The 11,922-nt window shown below is 39.7% G+C and overlaps 1 pseudogene; it reads right to left on the reverse strand.

Moving 5' to 3' along the window:
- Positions 1–190: 190 nt before the first annotated feature.
- On the reverse strand, positions 191–11,261 carry LOC140938314 (uncharacterized; annotated as a pseudogene).
- Positions 11,262–11,922: the final 661 nt, after the last annotated feature.

Below are 11,922 nucleotides of genomic sequence, written 5' to 3' on the forward strand. Positions count from 1 at the left end.
ACAGAACAGTGTTAAATTGCAAAAACTACATGAAGATCGTAGACAGACACACGTCTAAAAGTGAAATCTGCTAACAACATTACCTTTACAATAAAAAGCTAATCACTTGCAAAATGAGATTAATCAGAATGAATTCATCATCTAAGTAATGAATATACTTAGCAAAGGCACTGTGCAAATCTAGAACGCTTTACGGTGTAAAGTCAAAAGTTGGACCAGCGTTAGGCCCAATATCTGGGTCACCATCGTCGTCAACAGGCGTGCGTAACAATTTTTTCAAATGAAGCTCAACTCCGTACATAAGGCCGATAGCATTCTCCAGTCCCTCATGAGGGTTTCCGTTAAAGGTGTTTTCCAGAGATTTGAGCAACTTGGTATACGCTTTGTTGAACAATACAGCTTGCCTGTACGCTTTTGAGCCGGGCGTATAATCCGACAGCTTGGGATTAGGAATCATTGGCCAAACACCTTCGGGATCAAAGCTTATCTTGGAACCATTGAAGTAGTAGCTGCCGTTGCAAGGCTATTGAGGGTAAACCACAATTATCATCAGTAATCATTTTAGAGCGTAAAACATTAGGGATGTGGGAGATGAAAAAACAATGATCTTGATTAAACCGGCCATAAAAATTCGCTCACATCAAAATCTTTCACAGGACGCAGATTGAAAATGTTGCTACAGTTCGACTGTGAGTAAAGTCTTATCTATAAGAATCATTGCTACCCATCCTGCAGTTGAAGGTTCCACAAAAGGATAGAATAACCTGGCTCTTTCTGAAAAAATATGGTAAGTTGAAAGACATACCAGCTAGATAGCACTACACTGAAGAGGGACATGATATTCTGAACACTCCAAATGTGATGTGAATTAAGTAAGTGAATCTGAGGGCAAAGGGCTCAACTGCTTTGAGCTTACAATGGTTCCGTTCCTAGCATAAAGAGAACAAGGAGAGTTGCCACCCTTCCTTCTCTTAAGACAGAAAAGCTTGGTCAATCCATCCTCCCTATATCCCATCTTTATTTTCTTGCCTCGTACAACGTACCTTCGGCGCTTCACCCAAAGCCGCAGCATCAGCAGTTTTTGTATTCGCCTTGACCACCTGAATCCCTCTCTCCTCGGCAATTGATTGAAACATGAAGTAATGTGAAAGATCCTTTTGACCCAGTTCATCCTTAGTAATAGGGTTACAAGGATTGCTTCCTTCACCCTGGTCAATAATCGTGTAAATGGCGTCAACGGCAGAGTGGTAGTCGTAGACTGAAATGTTATCGTGCTTTTTAAGATGCCAGCGAGTTGTAACCTGTTTACTCATGTGTCCTGTAAAGATGCTGTTATTATTTCCACAATCTGTCAAATTTCCAAGGACTTTCAAGATGTGATGGTAAAAATTACCAATTGTGTTATAGTGATGTCCAAATTTGCTACTTTCTTTTCCAGGGAGCTGAATACATTGAGATAAAGATTAAAAGAAACAAGTCAATTTCAGAATAAAACACGGGTGATTTTTGCCAAATACAACTAAGAACAAGTGCCAGCTTTGCTTCAACCCAGCAGGACTCCTAAGCCATACCCATGTACTTAAAACATTCTAAATTAATTTTCAGTATGACAATGTTAAATTATCGTATTTGATGAGCCCAATTAAAGCGGTCACGTGTTTGAGCCCTTCCATTTTTATAATCACCAGCCTTCGTGGTAAAGAAGGGAGGTTAGCTGGTGGTAACAGATTTCCTACACAAGCTACCACATAACAAGGAGTGAGAAATTGCGCTGTATTTCTTAGTAATCACTTCTCTAGCGACCACAATACCTGTTTCCCCATTTTCTTATTTGCCATGACTTGACGCGACCGTTCCATTGCAGCAGGTAGGTGACCTGAAATTAAAAATAAAAACCTTATTTGTTGGTTTAATTCAAAGTCCATTTAACGGTTGGCCACTTAAAATCATCGTCCCGTTTCCAGCAGTGCACGTCAATACAGTATCCCCAATTGGTACTTTAGTGCCTATAATGAGTGTTTAGAATTGCTCAGATCACCACGCAAAATGACGGTCCCGTTTCCAGTGGAAAATAGTGTCCTAATTTATAATTAGTACTTGTGCTAAATACATTGTCATTAAAATGAAGTGCTTTTTATAAAATATACATTTGATGTGTAGTATCGCTGAGTATTTTAACAACTGCTGCTGTATTTTGGCGCTAAACCTTTTGTAAGGTGGAGAACGTGTGACAGCTTTTGTGTGTAACGATTATGATTGCCTGGCTAAAGAAACATCAACTTGTGAAACCAGTTTGTGAAACAACTGGAGCTTGAATTAGGACGAAAAGTTATATTTTCGAAGCGGTCAAGCAATTTTTCTGGCGATGAATTTCGATAGCAGAAGTTCATTAAAGAAAACAAGGAAGCGATTTGGACAGTCAGCTTCAGAATAAGAGCGAAACAGAGGTAAGATAACCGGCATTTGTTTTGCAAACGAGTTTATCGTCTCAGTAAGGGGTACGTACGTACGTTTCAAATGCGATGAATTCAGTTTAAAGTTGGCCTTTATACAATCAAAACGCTGCCTATTTTTCCTTAAGTGCGGCTCTACCACCTTTAAACGGCGTGTTCCGACAGAGTTTCTGATGAAAAGTGCATATAATATTTTTTTTCCCGAGCATATTACTTGTTACGTATCGTAGTTAAGTTGTAAGGTAAGGAGTCTGCCTAATAATAAAGCGGTCCAGGATACGACTTTTTGATAGTCCGTTTTTCCTTTTTTTTTTCCTGCCGGCCCTTAACCTTAGTTTCACGAGGTTGTGCGATACACGTACTTCTAGTGTAATCATTATTTCATATCAGATCTACAATGTAGCCTATTAGAGTGACACAATGGTACGTAATTTTGACGTCATATAATTGGCTGAACCCAATAGATAAGTGTAAAAACGTCTAAGTAGGAACGCGTCTGATAAAATCATGAAGTTCACTAGCAGACTGATTTAAAAACCAAATTGTTGAAAAATGTTACCCTTCAAAGGGGCACTCACCAACATAGTGCATGTATAAATGAAAGTGCCCCTCTCATAATCAAGTACAGTGTAACAATAGGTCCTCAAGGCTCACCTCGTATACCAGACCTTGCGATGTCCTCCAAATCAGATGGATGGTGACAATGGCCAAGATAGTTGTTCTTGTCTTCTTTCAAGCAGCCTGTCCCTTTGCCATTCGTCCGACAATGACTGGATCTAGTACGGTTAACATATTCCCAAATATGTACCAGATTGTCTTGTAGCTCATACTCTGGCTGCTCAATTGTCATAAAAATATTCCTTATTAACGCAAGGGAGATCTTCTCCACTGGAACTACCAAATCAGGGTGTACACCACCGGGAAGTCTTGATGGGTAGTGGGGGATAAAGTCTTCTGAATGAAAAGACGGTTTTCCTCCAACAGCGTTGATTATGTTGGCAACAAGAGCCATATGCATCATCTCTTGGATCACTATGTCTCTCAAGATATTTTTCACCTCCTGGTTGTAGCTTTTCTTGATGGAGGCCCAAGCAGTTAAGTATGGTGGAATAGTTGAATGTTCCAGCTGAAGTGCAATCTGTAGGTCTTCACGGAGTTGTTCCACTGTGTACAAGTTTTCTGGATTACCAACAAGAGGATTTTCCTGTTTAAGCCATTTCAAGATAACATCGCGCTTGGACTTCGACAGGTCTCGTGTAACAGGCATGTAGTTTGGATGTGATTCAGGTAACTCGAGACATACTTGGATCCTGTGACGATAATTTATAACTTCATGGTAATTCCCTAAATCTACGAAGTTTTCAGTCATCACTGGATACAAATTGGCGTATTGCTGGAAAATAGGATACACATGATCTAACCAGGTTGGCTCGCCATCAATAGTATAATCGTCAAACACCCGAATAACAACCAGCGAATTAAGTAACGAACGGAAGTAACGGATCGTTTTTGCACATGTCCAAACAGTCTGTCAGCTTTTGATCGAAGAACGAGTATCTTAAAAAGTAAAGCTGCCCGTCGATGAAGCTCCTGTCATTCTTAGGATCTATTGTTGATATGGTGTACTCTGCGATCCCATTGCCATCAGTGAGAACATGGGACGGTACTTCAGGCAAAGGCGGTTGACCGACTGATGGTCCTTCTTCGATATATCTGGGACAATTAACATTGCAAGGTTCCAGGTTCACAGTTGCGTTATTAAGAGGTTTTCCAAACTTTGTTGCAAAGATCTTTACAGTAGCTTGCTCAAAAGGATTTTTTCGAAAGGCCCACTCGTCGTATGGATGAATAGCTCTACCATCTTTAGCTTCCGCTAACACTATCTTCTTGCAGTCTAAGTTTGGCAAGGAACCTTTAACCTATAAATTAACATGGGCGTTAAAATTTTGAGAAAGAGTACCGACAACGAGAATGTACATGTACGGTGAGAAACTCTATCAGTGCTCAGTACGAGCAGTATTTTCAAGAGTTTAAAAATAAAAGGCATTTTATTTTCCGTCCAAAAGCATGTGCTGGGTAAACAGTTGAAAGATAGTGTCTTGTGACCACGATGCACTCAGCCAACCCCTAAATCCGCCCGTAGTTTTTCACATGAGCTAACAGAAGTTTAAAATTTTATGTAGCTTGTTCCTAAACAAAGTTAGGTTCTTAATGGCCCCTTTTCTATCGTATTTTTATTTTGTGTAAAAACAAAAAACAACTTAACCCCACTGAGTCATCGGTCTCCCTAATCCATAAAACGCTATTTTTAGAAAGGAGGCTGTCTGAGACCACGCAACGGGAAGCTTTTTTTTTGGCAAACCAAGTATTGCTTGAAAAAATGTTTTAGCACTGACTCCTGAATAATTTTATGCTGGATTTAAATACTCACAAAGAAAATTCCAAAGCGATGTTTGCCATTAATTTTTATCTGTTACATGTATAATCATGTAGATTGAGTAATACCTGAGCGACAGCCAATGGTTTGCTATTAATTGTGCCCATATCTTGTGGTGAAAAAGTGCCATATGATGGGAAAACCTGGACTCCGGCAGTGTTGGTATACCAGTTTGGTGACCTGTATTTGACATTACCTAGCCATAGGAAATCATCAGAACAGTTAAGCGCTGGATTTGTGTTCCTAGGTACAGCCAAAAATAAAGTATCCAGGACCCCTCTGTCCAAGTTCCCATTTCCATCAATTGGTAAACTGTTTCCAAAGTCTACAAACACCTTTCTTTTCGCTTGATCCACATAAAACGGTGCATCTTGCAGTTGAGTTGACAATGACTTCAGCGTACGACCGTGAGTAACGAATTTTGGAGACTTGACACCCAACAAACCTATTGTGCCTGCGAAATAAAGGAGTCAGAAAAAAGAATGCGTGAACAGGCAGCAAGTATCACAAGCTACACTGTTATTCTTTCAAAACTATTAGCAACAAGAAGTTATTGCTTCTATTACATGGCCAGCTATTTGGAACCACTAGGGGCAAAGCGGAAGTTGGCGTATGTCATATTCCTCTCGGTAATTGGTTGGCCGCTTTCTCTAACTTAAAAATGACACGAAAGAGTGTCACTGACAAAAGCATTTGCCTGCTGAAATAAGCACATTAAATTACACATATTAGCCCCGATTTCTGATTTTTTTTCCCCTGAAAATCCGATTTTAAAGCCCTTTAGATGCTATTCGACTGGTTTCGGTCGTACCTTACAAACCGCACAAAATTTGCCTTAATCGAAGGAAAAAATCACAACCTCGCGAACACAACTAGGGTGTGCCTCAAGGCTCTGTCCTTGGACCCATACTATACCTACTTTATACAACGCCACTGGCTGACGTTCTGCGTCATCAGAAGATGCAATTTGATTTCTTCGCTGATGATACTCAATTATACATCTCTTTTTCACCAAAAACAACGACCTAGAATTAGCCAGCAACATTGCCAAAATACAGGATTGCTTGTCTGAGCTTGATAGATGGATGTCTCTCAATAAACTGAGACTAAATAAGGACAAAACTGAACTTCTCTACCTCGACTCTAAGCACCGTTCCATAACGTCTCTACCACCACTTCGTTTTGGAAAGGATACAATTCATCCATCCTACTCTGCCAGAACCATCGGTGTCATTTTTAACAGCACTATGTCTATGCTTCCTTATGCCAATTCTGTCTGTATCCTCCAAGCTTGACTACTGCAATTCTCTCAGTTGTATAATGTGCCGAAGTATGTTTTGAAAAAGCTTCAATCAGAGTACAGAATGCTGCCGCCCGCCTGATTAAATGCTCCCGCAAATACGACCACATCACTCCAGTTCTCTCCGATCTACACTGGCTTCCTGTAAATGAGCGTATGACTATTCAAGATCCTGCTGCTCACCCTCAAGGCTCTACACCAACAAGCACCCACCTACATTCAAGATTTGGTAACTCGCTATTTACCGCCCAGAACTCTCCGGTCACCCAGCTCACAACGCCTAAAGCCTTCTTAACATGAAATCTTATGGGTCTAGAGCCTTAGGTGTCGCTGCTCCTGACCTATGGAACAGGCTACCTGACAACATCCGTTCATGTGATAATTTGACTTATCTTTTTAGGAAAGCTTATTACTGTTGGTATGGCCATTTTTATCTCAATTTTAATTCATTTACTGTTTGATTTGTTTGGAATGTTAAATTTTATTTAATTATTGATTACTTAATTATTTATTTAATTGTTTGGAATGTTAATTTTCACTTAACTGTCTGGGATGTTGTGTAAAGCGCCTAGAACAGGATTGGATAGGCGCTATACAAATTTTAATTGTTATTATTATTATTATTTTTTTATTTTTTTTTATTTTTATTATTCAGCTCACCCGGAATCATTTTTGACAATTACCCGCTTTGTGAAGCTGTTTGAAGCGGCTCTAAAATTAGGATCGGTGGATCTGCCGGCATCGAACACAGTAAAACACCTACGAAAAGTAAAGAGTTACTCCCAGGCTTTTAACTTCCAAAAGAAGACTGAAAAGAGCTTTGGGAATACTAAAATCGTAGCCTGAGACTGACAGCCGACATTTGGCGACGCTACCACTGGTTTCCCCGCCAAATGACGTCTAAGAAACGAGCGCAGAAATTCCATACTGATGACGCGTCATTACCCAGATCTGGGTGATGCTTCTGATTGGTCGTACCTCGTGGGAAATATAAAATATAAAAAATAAAAAAAACGTAATAAACTTATACCTGTTATGCGTCCCGTTGTAAAGGTGTTTTTTCTTGAATAGCTCTCGTACATATCAAGATTGAAACGTATAGAAAGATCTTTGCCGGAAATGTTAACATGGTTCATCGCCCTTTGAAGCTTCTGGATAAACGGGGAGCCGTTTCCATTGTCTATCCACGTAACGTTTGATAGCACCGACTGATAAGCTACACCAAAAGCAGTACTATTAGTTTTCTCCCCTTCTTTGGTAATCTTTTTCTTCCACAGGTATTGAGGTGGTATTGGAGTATAATCAGCGGAAAACAGATCCCCGATTCGAATTCTCCAACCCCACATTTCACAATAATACAACTGAGCTTCAGTGTCCAGGTCTACCAACTTTGCAGACGTCTTGTCCCCACCATCTGATGAATAAGAAAGGCAGTTTGGTACTAGAAATGTTCTTAATTTTACACTGACTTGAATAAAAGATTCTTCCCATAAGTATTTCAATACTGGCACATTGAATATTTCCGAAACTTTTCACCGGCTTCATTTGAATAGCTTTATAACAATTATTCCTCGAGCCCGAATGGGCTTTGAGTCAATAGTCCATGAGGCCGAAGGCCGAGTGGGCTATTGACTCAGAGGCCACGAGGGCGAGAGGAATAATTGTTTTTTGTAAAATTCAACTAGTTGATCAAAAATGTCGCGACAAATCAACTTTAGCTATCAAAACGCGATTCAGCCGCAATTGTTTTGGTTTTCAAAGCCAGCGCTTTTCGCTATTAGTGGGCTATAACATATAGCCTAGTAGTAGCTCAACCAATCAGAACGCAGTATTGCTAATAGACAACTAGTTGGATTTTACTAAATATATACATATCTAGCCGCATTTTTTATAACGTTATCGCCAAATGGACCTTTTGCGTCGAACAGTTTTTTCCGGCCAAAAACTAAAGCTACTTCTCCAAAGTAGCTATTATAAAAACTGAGAGTGCAACCATTGCTTTTGTTTCCTTCTCCTTCTTTTCCTTCTCCTCGCTCTTTCTTTTTCTCCTTTCCTTTTCTTTCGTTACTATGATTTTGGAGCTTCTCGGGCTTAAGAAAAATGCCTTTTGAGTAGACGTTTTTTCACTCAATTGACTGCAAATTTCGTTAGGTTGGTTTTCAAAAAATCGGCTAGATATACAGTCTTGTCTTGTCTTGCCTTTGACACTCATGTCATTAGCCTGTCTTTAAAAATATTCCGATTTATAAAGTTATAAAGGTTGGACGGACTGGAGACTCATGGTTTCCCTCGCAGCCGTTTAGTGTCGCCGTCACGTAACGCTTCTCCCTACAAACGTCAATAAAGTTGTGGGGAGGAGCATTGCGTGGCGACACTAAAAGCGGCTTCGAGGGAGACTAAGAGTCTCAGTGCCCTGACAAATTTTTTGGGGGTATATGGTATTCTGTTTCAAGATAATTTCAAGTACATTTTAGATATACTGGTATCTTATGAGGAAAAAATCGGGTTCCCCCTTCCCCCCCCGGCCAGGCTTGAATTGTTTGCAACAACATTCCATCAACTTGTGGCATAAGAACGGTTGTTCTTTCTTTGTAATTAAAATTTCAGTACTCATTTTAAACTGAATATTTTGGGTATCTATCGAATATGGGAGACATTTGTCCTTCGTACATGATGATGAATCTTGTTTAATGTTACGCTGTGAATCAATGTGAGTCTTACAATCCATACAGTACGTTACTAGGGCCCTTCTTACCCAGTACAGGGGCTCCCAATATTAGATCATCGTTAGCGTTATCTTCTCCTCCATACTCGTCCCAGTCACCATTGGTATAGCAAATCCCGGTCACAGTGGCACTTACGCTCCACTCTCCGCTTCCTTTAGGGTTCCATGACATGTCCGATTGGTTGAACTTCTCAGGGTTGAAGTTGGAATATATGTTATTACCAGTGGGAGCATCTGCTAGAAACGTCCCACTAAAGTGAAAGTGCGGACACAGCAAGTAGTTCATGTAAGGGTCATTAGGAAGATCGTCATCTGGAAAAAATCATGAAATCAATTAATCATATCTTCATCGTTAAAGTCCACATTATGGCTGCCATAAGGCAACTTCTTTTACCGATCAGAGCTAAGAATAGACGCACAACTTTATTCCGATTTGAGTCCTCGAGGGTTACAGCAATAAGCAAGATGGTAGACTATTGACCCCAAAGACTGGACTGATATTAGGTCCTATGTACCGTAATTTGTCGTATTGATTTGTTATTTTGTGGTTTGTATAAACTGAAATACAAGGTGAAAATAAAACTTCAGAAATACTGCGAGCGCAAAAGAAATACAGCAAGGAATGGACAACGCACTTACATTAATATTGTTTTGGCGCAAAACTTCTGACCGCAAAAGAGATACTCCTGATATATGTAGGAAACTACTACTTAGTGCTCTTGAAGAAACAACGTTGAAATAAAAGCTGAACTGAATATGCTAGAAGGCGATTTAAGTTACAAACAACAAATGCAAAGAAGGGCTTGGCGAACGTGGTATACCTAGGGGAGTTGATTAACAGCTAAATTGTATGTTCTTTAGGGCGTTAGATACAACACAGTCAACTCTCTCTAAGACGGACACCTTTGGGACCGGCACTAAGTGTCCGTCTTAGAGAGGTGTCCGTCTTATAGTGAGTCAAATAAAGGGAGGTAAGAAAGGCAGGGACCAACTCTAAGTGTCCGTTTTGCAGAGGTGTGCGTCTTATAGAGGTGTCCTTTAAGATAGAGTCAACTGTACACATATTTACAGCTCCACTACCCTGCCAAGCTTATCGACTCCATTGCCAGCCGGTGTACTAAAACCAAAAGAGAATAATAGGACAGAAATGAAAACGCCCAGACTAGCAGTTGGGATATGTGAAAATCACCAAAGTTGTAAGTAGTTGTCGAGGGTAAGAATTAAGCCTTGTTGGTGCATAGGTATAGGTGCTTTATTAATATTCAACTGCGTTCCTGTATATAAATTCGTTAGTGTCGAGTAGGTGTAGGTACAAGTAAGTCATTAACATTCACATACCTTCTTGGATACTAATTCGGTATACGTTTACTAATGCATGGTTCAATTTGACCTTTTAATGGGATTGCAATTTTTGTCTTTCCTAGTGGTCTATTCCCCACCCCCGGATACGCAAAGGGAGACAATTCCCCACCGCCGAGCTCCTGATCCACCTCATATACGTTTCTTTGGATACATCTTTTTGAAAGCAATAGTGATTTCCGTACAACAGCAAAATGAGACGTTTTCAGAACTTTTAGAAGCGTTTTCTAGAGTTTATTGAGAGAAGGATAATACATGTTTGTCGTTAAAACATGAACAATGCATTTGAAAACGAAAAGGAAGAAAAACTCTTAAGCGCCTCAGAGTAATTTATAAGAACACTAGTTTGAATGTCTGTTTATTTTATAGTATTAAAAGCCATACATCCGTCAGCTCGTGACCGTTAGAGAGAATGTATGAAAACCGCTAAAAAATTGGGCCTGATCTAAGGTTACTCCTGCAAGACAACAAACGCCTTTCGATTCTTTAGTTTTGTAGTTTGATATTCTTGAAGTTCGGTTTCATTATTGTATAGTGAGACATACAAGGCGACAAAATGTAAAACTCGTAGGTTATTTGTCTCTATACAATTAAATTTTTCAAAATTTCTTTCCACCTAGCTGGAATCTATTGCTAATTGCTCTATTTGTATCTTTCAGGCCGATTTTGAAGCCGTTGTGGTGTTGCCAACTGACAATACTCGTTTTGTCGCTATGAACTGACTACTTTTATCTCTTTTTCATTATCAGTTAGGAACGTTTATTTCGAACGCTAAATTAAGAACAAAAGCTCTGTTATTAGATTGAAACTCTGCCATAGTATCTGCAACAGTACTTGTACATTACCTTGATTTTCTGTGTTGTCTTTCGCTGTCTCATCTTTGGTTTCAGTCTGATCCATTGCCACTGGACTGGTTGCCATACCAAGTTCCTGGATACAAACTGCAATTATTGTGAAGAAAAGCACGATGGAAGCATGTGCCGTCATCTTGAGATACAAAAAAGTTCAAAGCGGAATTTGTCTGCACTGTATAACTGATCAAGTAGGCTGATTGTTCGATGAGCAAGGCCCGTAACTAAATGACTGAGCCACGTCAATCAGGGAACTGAGTATATTGAACCTTCAACGGTTCGCTGCTACGCCGGCTCACTGCTACATCACACTGAAGAAATTATACTTCACGTGTTAACAAACGATTTGAAGAACTCGGACTCTAGGAAGGTTACTGATCGAACGAATTGTTAATCTAGGAAATTTCATTGAAGCCTAGTCGTCTAACACGAAAGAAACAATCTCGAACTTATTACCAAGAACTGATCCAGTTTTGAACTCAAAGGCTTTGTAAACAGGCTAATATTAACATTATAAGAATGTTTGCCAATCAAAATGGTTAGAAATTATCTCTCATCCTAATAATACTGGTAAACACCTCAATTCTAACAGTCTTCAGTAAAATTTGTCCCGGACCAAGGCGTTCGCTTCTGATTTTGTAAGTTATGGCTGTTACAGTCAAGGCAGGTCAAACGTACCCCCCAAAATTCTATTTAATAATGAATTGGTTATTTGAAAAATGAATCCTTTAGTTGTTCCCGTAAATCGGCATTCCTTCATGCGTTATGAGCAGTGAAAATATTTTATAAGAACTTCT

Source organism: Porites lutea, chromosome 5 (assembly GCF_958299795.1).
Source record: "Porites lutea chromosome 5, jaPorLute2.1, whole genome shotgun sequence".
Classification (NCBI taxonomy): domain Eukaryota; kingdom Metazoa; phylum Cnidaria; class Anthozoa; order Scleractinia; family Poritidae; genus Porites; species Porites lutea.